Here is an 8,067-nt window from a genome sequence, read left to right as displayed (position 1 = left end):
TCATAGATGCATCAGACACAGCTTGAAGGAGCTTGATCAAATTTTGGGTTCGGATGAGGCCGGATGGTCGCGTGGGAAGATTCTCCTTACTTCGTACAAAACGGTTTGGAATGATGCGACATTTTCAGCCGGGACAAAAATGGACCGACAGTCTTTCAAAAAGTAAAACTCATATTTTACATAGATCTCACACAGAGTCGTTTATTTTAGCCGTTTATTTCAGTTCATTTTTTCGGGGAAGACTGCTGACGTGACAGTTCTTCAGCAGACAGTCAGTGATACCTTCCACAAGGAGGGTAAGTCACAGAAGGTCATGACTAGGTGCTGCTGTGTCCAAGCTCAAAAACGGAAAGTTGTGACGAAGGTAAAAATGTGATAGAGAAAGGTGCACACGTTGCAGGGATAACTGCAAGCAGAGCTCATTCAAGAGTTCGGACTGCGGCTGGAGTCTCTGCTTCAAGAGCCAACACACACAGACGGGATTTGGACTGCAAACATCTCATTCCTTGAGTCAAGCCACTCCTGAACTAGAGATAATGTCAGAAGTGTCTTACCTTGGCTATGATAAAAAAGGCTGGCCAGTTCTCTTTTCAGATAAAAGTAAAGTTTGACCTTGATGTACAAATTAAATGGAATTTTGCAGCTTTTTTCAAGCACACTTTTTACATCCACTAAACTTACCACTATTGGTAACAGCACTCTGTGACCAGCCACCATTTAGCAATGACCTTGTGTTTTTATGCCTTCTTGGTGGAGGGTGTCTGATTTTCTGCTGGACAGCTGGCAAATCAGCATGAACATTTCCATATCAATTCAGCTTTTTTATTCATCATAAGTAATATTAAAACTTTCTGTGTAACTAAATTGTGTTTTCATTGGCCTGTAAACAGGTAAAAAGGTTTTTTTCCAGCAAACCTTTTCCTTCCACTTAACTTTCCATAAGTGCATCTTGGCTTTTCACTTCCTGTAAGCCGCAATCATCAAAATGCCAAAAATAAACACTTGAAATATATCACTCTGGGTATAATTAATCTACACAATATATGGGTTCCAGTTTTTTAGCTGAATTAGATAAAACTTCTAGAAATAGGCTTGTATATGGATCACATTTCTTTAAATTTAGAGAGTTGCAATTTTTTTTATTTATGCTTCTCTAACTCTGTTTTTTGTACCTCATGATAGCTCCTTATATATAAATTTCTGTCGCTCAGTCTACTCAGCTTCTGAAATCTAGGACATCCCCCTCCCAATCTGGACATTCTTGAACCTTGAGCCCTTTATAAAAAATAAATCATAATCAAATGTAATACACAATCCACAAATAAAATAAGATAAGATAAATCAGTGAAAAATAGAACATATGCTTATCATAAAGGAAGTATTTTATTTTAAAAGCTTGTTTACTCTATAAGGAGCCGTCTGAAATGCAACCAGACTTTAAAACTTTACAATGGCGAAACATCTGTTCCCAAATGATCTAAACTCATTTATATAGTAAAAATATATATTCATTAAAATCTTGATTAAAATCTGTTCTCTACATATTCCTTTAAATCCAAAATCTTTAAAAATAGCTAAGTATTGCATTCTAAAATTCAAACTGAAAGGTATATAGAAACACCTGAAACATCAGAAAAAAAAATTGTCAAATTAGGTTAAATGTATTCAGAATAACTACAATAAAACATTTCTTGACAAAAGCACCAATTCTTTGTTGCATAGTCGCTGAAAAGACTAATAAAAAGTAAACAGCTCAAATACATATTCTGACATTTGCATTGCAGATGTTGCATTTAGCCAGCAGAGGGCGCCTAAGCTCCAACTACTGGGTTTGTTCTGGACTGAACACCAGCAGAGAGCTTTGAAACATGATGATTATTTGTCTAATTCTGGATGACTGTGATTTCTTCATCATTGTAAGTTACAAATATGAGGTATTTACATGTTTTAGAGTTAAAGCCCTGCAGCTCTGTCCCTTAAAACAAAGCAACCGAAGCAAGTGAAGTCAGATGAATTGTGGAAATATTTGTGGTTCATTGAAATGCAGGAAAATGTCACCGCTCACCCTGTTTGCATCTTGGAGGTCAGAGTTCACAGGAAGAAGCTTCACCTCAAGCATTTCCTGACCTTCTGAGGGAAAGTTTCTGCTGCCAAACAAAAGGTGGAGGAGTGGAGGAATCCTCTGCGAGGTGTGAGGTAAAGATCAGAGGAAAATATCACGGCCTGCTCCGGGCTCAGAGGGAGTTTTAGGACAAGTTCTGGCTAAAAATACAGAGAGAAGAAGAAGGAAGTGACATCGGTAGAGTGCTTTTGGCTGAGAATAAATCCTCTTCTTTCATGTTGGGAAGCCTCTCGTGTCCTCTGATTGCTTCTTCTTGCAGGTACTGAGGACCGGCTGTGATTTAATGAGGTTTCAATCTGCTGTGTGTTGCAGCACCCTTACACGCTGACATTTAAAAAAGACATTAAGCTCAGATTTTACTGGTTCTGAGTTCCAGGCAACATATTTTACACCGTTCTGGTTCCTACAAAATCTTAACGTTTAGAATTTGATTTATAGTTGTGAAACAATTAGGACATGTCATTAAATATTCAAGTAGTAAGGACACCCTACCCCCCAATAGGTAGTTTTGCCCCCTTTAGTCACACCACAGCATCTCAATGAAATACAGATCTGGGCTATGACTCAGCCAAGGACTTTCTGTTTCTTAATTCTCAGGCAGACCTTGGTCGATTTACTGGTATGTTTTGGGTTAGTGTAATGTTGCAGAGTCCAATTCTTAAGATTTAAGTTTTTTTTTTTAAGATGGTCCCATATTTTCCTCCAACACTCTGATACAGGGTAACATTTATGGTAGATTCTGTCCAAAGAACATTATTTCATTAAGTCCTGGTCTTTGTCTGCATTCTCTCTGACAAACCTCAGTTTGGCCTTTGTGGTTTTATATTTTTAGAAAGAAAGGGACCTGCATCAGCACCAAGCCTGGGAGTCGCACCACCACCTAATCCGGGAGCCCTCGCCAAACCCAGAAGGCGCACCAGCACCAGGTGTGGTATCTGACCAAGTACCAAGTCCAGGATCTGCACCACCACCAAGTCAGTGAACCCTTGACATGTCCGGGAGCCCTCACCAAAACAAGCCTGGAAGCCTTACTGCTACCAAGTCCGGTTGTTCCCACCAAATCCTGGACCTGCACCAGCACTTGTAAAATTTTAGATATTCCTTCCTAAACCTGCAATAGACCTTCACAAGCTCTTAACCCCGTATTCATGAAAAACCTTGAATTATTGATCCACCAGCATCTTTTATTTTGATCAGTCCTCACAATTTTAAAACATCGTTTAAACACCTTCGCTCCAACTAGAGGAAATGGACCATACGGTGCTTTGAAAAAGAATTTATTCGACGTTCTGGATGAGCAACGTAATTTTAATACAACACATGTGATATGTTGACCCAGCACTGGACTTGCCTTATGTTGGTTATAATGCTGAAATGTTCTGACATAGATATTAAAAATCCAGCTTTTTTCTGCCTAAATCTGCTGAAACTGAGAGTGAACTGTCCTTTCCAGAGACACAGAGTTGTTTTTGCTGCGTATTCTGTATAACACCCTGCTGCCAAACCAGCGACATTTTGCTGAATGACTCACTGAACCGACTTCTTTGTGAAAAGAAAGCATTGTTGCCAGGCAGCAGGACTATGATGAACCCAGGAAAGATATTAGTGGAGTCTCCATAAAGACTTCTTGATTTCCACCACTGTGCTTCTCAGATCAGCTAACATTTAAAATAATCTGGCAGCTTTTTTGGGATAAGTAGTCCTTTTTCTCCTGTTTTTTTTGAGAATGAGTGTTGAGCTGTGGCTTGATTGACAGGTGTCCGCAGAACTGCGACTGAAAGAGCTTCCTGTGTGCAGGCCGATGGGAACAAAGACCGTGAATGACCCAGGTAAATGTCAGGACACCTCGCAGAATGCCGTTTTGTTCCACCAGAGGAGGGTCCAGAGTGGCCCAGAAAGGTCTGAACCATTATTCCCACCCAGAAACCTGAAATTTCTTTTCATTTTTAGTCCAAGACAGTACCTTTGAGAATAAATATCTACAATATCTAGATTATCTACAACGGCTCTTTGAGGAAACCTTCATAATATGAGCTATAACAACATTTAATTTCCCTTTGGGATTAATAAAGTATTTTTGAATTGAAATCTGAGGCTGCCAGTGAAAATTATATTTCTCCTATGCTTCAAATACAATCCGATTTAGTAACTTTTAATCAGTCGAACAACAAACTAACACCAAACACTGATAAATCCTGTGAGACCGGTCCACTCTCATATCAATATTTGAACATTTCTTCCTTGGTAACAGATCAATGAGAGCCGCCAGTTAATTATCATCTTATTTACCATAATTATTGGCTAAAGTAACGAGAGCTGTCTGTCTGGTCCCAGCGCTCTTACTCACACTTCTAATTAAAACTTGTCATTATTTAGCGACAACTTGTTTGTGAAAACCATCAGAATGGTTATTAACTCCCACTTCTGCTTTTCTAATTACTGATACACGCTCTCGAGCTTGTTGTCCTTGACGGAAACTGGTTGGAAAGACTCAAGAGGTTAAACTGAACCCTGAAAAAAGCCTGCATGTAGAAAAATAGATCTCAAATAAAGCTTCAAGCATGAAAATGTGCCACGCATTTAAATTTAGCCGGTCATACTCCGATGTCCCTAAATAAAATCCAGTGCAACCAGCCGGCTTTAGAAATGACCTAATTAGTAGAGTCCCCTTGTGGGTAATTTAGTCTCAGTGTAAACACAGCTGTTATTTGAAACATGGTGGTGGCAGCATCATGGTGTGGGTAGGCTTTTCTTTATGGGAAGATGGGTGGAGCTAAAAACAGGGCAACACTGAAAGAAAACCTTTTAGATGCTCAATGCTTGAGATTGTGTTGGAGGTTCACCTTCCAGCAAGAAAACAACCCTAAAAATACAGCTAGAATGTCAATAGACTGGTTTGGATCAAAGCATATTCATGTGCTAGATTGGCCCTGTAGCTACAGTGATGCGGTCCCATTGTCCTTCCTTTAGACCGGGAAAAACTGCTCCACTCGGCGTTATAGAGACAGGGTCTCTGCTGGGAACTCTCTATAACAGTTTAATTCTGTAGACCTCAGAGAGAAAGGTCAAGCCACGCTTGTACCTTAATTACCCCGTTCATGAATGAAAACCGGATACACAAACAGGAATTCATTCCTACTTAACTTAGTGCCTCTGATCGCGTGATTGGATGACACTCTTGGATCCAGTTTGAAGAGTTATGTCTGTTTGCCAGCAAAGAGATAGTAGCGTGCTGTGTCCCTCTGTCCAGTTCCGCTGGGGACCAGCGTGGAAGAGGTCTGTTTGTTCCAAAAGCGGTGATTTTATTTGGACAGTGACGTCACTGGAAGTCCGCCGTTACCCCTTTTCCTGGCTGTGCTGGAAGTAGGTCAATGCGATTTATTTTGAAAGTTCCAGAAACGTTCGTACTGGACTTTCATGTTGTAACCATGGCTGTGGTCTCAACAGCCCGTCAAAGTACAGGCCTAATTTCAATTGAGAATCTGTAGCAAGACCTTAAAACTCTGCGTCCAGTCTTACTGTGCTTGAGCTCCACTCTCTACATGAGTAAGAGACTTAATGCCAGAGACTTGAAGCTGTAAGCTAATCCTACCAGGTAATGTCTCAAACAGGATAAATACAAATGCATGTCACACGTTTCTACGCATTCTGATAAAATACTTCATAGTTTGTGGTTGTAATATGACAAAATGGGAAAATACTCAAGGGCCACTGTACTTCTGTTATTTACACAGCAAAAATAAGCCATTAATTTTGGTGAATGATGACAGTTTTTTATATTTGTATCTGGAATTTCTTCCGGAACAAAGAAGAAATGAGGGAATAATCATTCAGTCCTCTACGGACGTCCCCTCGTTGTTGTATTTGTGTGCAGGCAGAAGCCCCGCTGCGGTGGCCATGGGGAATCCTCTGGAAAGAAGCGAGGCACATTAGTGGTCGTATGCCAGCCAGATTTGCCTTGTTATTCATGATAACTAATTGCTTCCCGGCGCACCCGGCCTTTTCCCAGGAAGACGCCTTCGCCACAGATTGTAACACGAGCCTAGGACTTAAAGCTGTCACTCAAATCTCAGTGTGACCTTTTCAGGAGAAAAGGATGTTTTCAGCCACTTTCTACCAACAGACAAAGTGAAGGTTAATGTGTAAGTGTGCTTCTATCCTGTGAGAACCGATTTTAGAAGAGGATGTTTTGGCTTGGTGCAACTTGACCACAAATTACCATTAAGGCTAAAAGGTTTAGTAAAAAAGAATCAGATTGGGATTCTAAGCAAGTTTTTTGACAAAGTTCCTCCTTATGGCAAAGCTAACAGCTCCATAGATAACACCAAAAACAATGGTTTGGAGGTGAACTGTTTAATGACTGCAAGTCAGAAAAAATAAGTAATAAACAAAGAAGAAAATTACTGACTATTCATGAAATACCATCCAAATACAAATTTATTGAAAGAAAAAAAAAACATTGTGTAAAATATGTCAAAGGCAATATGGAGGAGAGAAACCTGGAAGTTTGTATTTTTTGGCGGGAAAGTTGATTCAGCTTAAAAAAAGACAAAATTAGGTTGACCAATCAGAAAATATAAGATTTGGGTAAAAGTCCTACTGAGGTAAATGCTTTTTGACAGTGTAAAAAGCCAACAAAGATAAGAAAAACTCGTTTTTTAAAACAAGTGATTGACCCTTATGTCGAATAAACACTGCTATGTTCCAATTTGAAATCATTTAAAACATAAGAAACTTTTTATCCGGTATTTATGTTTTCTTGTTCCGTCTGATCACTCCTCACTGATGTCATGAAGCCAGCCTTCACTGATGTTCACTAAAAACACAAAAACATCACAAAGCACCACAAGCAACCAGATACTGTTACTTTTGTTTCCCCTATAGACTGACTCACAGTGCTGTTGGACAGAAATGGATTGAGCCTGGATAAAGCTGGAATTTCATCCAAGGAAGAAACTGGAACAGTATTATAAAGTCGTGCTGCCCACGAGCTTTTCCGGACGGGCATCACTGGAAACTTGTGTCTTCTGTGAGCACATGTTATTGTCAAACTCTCATGTAGCCACAAAGCAATAAAGACTAAAATAACTGCTACATACAGTGAAAACTAACACTGTACATCAACCTGAATCCACCATCACCACAGTGAAACCGGCAGTGGCGGTATCATGGTATGGGAAAGGTTTTTTTGTCAACAGACAGGGAAGCAGGTCAGAATTGATGATTTAGAGACATACTGTTAATCTCAATACAAAGGAATAACATAGATAAGGGTTTGTGTGTAGCTTTTTCAACGTTTACACCACAAAGAAGTGCCTTCAGAGCATTTTAACATTTTTTATGTCAAATGTTTAAACGGACACAAATTAGTTACTATTAAGTTCTGTATTACAGGTCCTTCTCAAAATATTAGCATATTGTGATAAAGTTCATTATTTTCCATAATGTCATGATGAAAATTTAACATTCATATATTTTAGATTCATTGCACACTAACTGAAATATTTCAGGTCTTTTATTGTCTTAATATGGATGATTTTGGCATACAGCTCATGAAAACCCAAAATTCCTATCTCACAAAATTAGCATATTTCATCCGACCAATAAAAGAAAAGTGCTTTTAATACAAAAAACGTCAACCTTCAAATAATCATGTACAGTTATGCACTCAATACTTGGTCGGGAATCCTTTTGCAGAAATGACTGCTTCAATGCGGCGTGGCATGGAGGCAATCATGCTGTGGCACTGCTGAGGTCTTATGGAGGCCCAGGATGCTTCGATAGCGGCCTTTAGCTCATCCAGAGTGTTGGGTCTTGAGTCTCTCAACGTTCTCTTCACAATATCCCACAGATTCTCTATGGGGTTCAGGTCAGGAGAGTTGGCAGGCCAATTGAGCACAGTGATACCATGGTCAATAAACCATTTACCAGTGGTTTTGGCACTG

General features: G+C 39.6%; 1 long non-coding RNA gene across 1 annotated transcript; it reads left to right on the top strand.

Annotated features, from left to right (window-relative positions):
- The first annotated feature begins 3,728 nt into the window (after nucleotides 1-3,728).
- LOC124861317 lies at nucleotides 3,729-7,181 on the top strand. The gene is made up of 3 exons (XR_007036595.1): nucleotides 3,729-3,951; nucleotides 5,997-6,264; nucleotides 7,007-7,181. It is a non-coding gene; the product is annotated as an uncharacterized LOC124861317 (long non-coding RNA).
- Nucleotides 7,182-8,067: the final 886 nt, after the last annotated feature.

Source organism: Girardinichthys multiradiatus, chromosome 24 (genome assembly GCF_021462225.1).
Source record: "Girardinichthys multiradiatus isolate DD_20200921_A chromosome 24, DD_fGirMul_XY1, whole genome shotgun sequence".
In the NCBI taxonomy this organism is placed as follows: Eukaryota; Metazoa; Chordata; class Actinopteri; order Cyprinodontiformes; family Goodeidae; genus Girardinichthys; species Girardinichthys multiradiatus.
The sequence above is the reverse complement of the archived record's forward strand: the minus strand, read 5'-3'. Positions and strand labels throughout refer to the sequence as shown.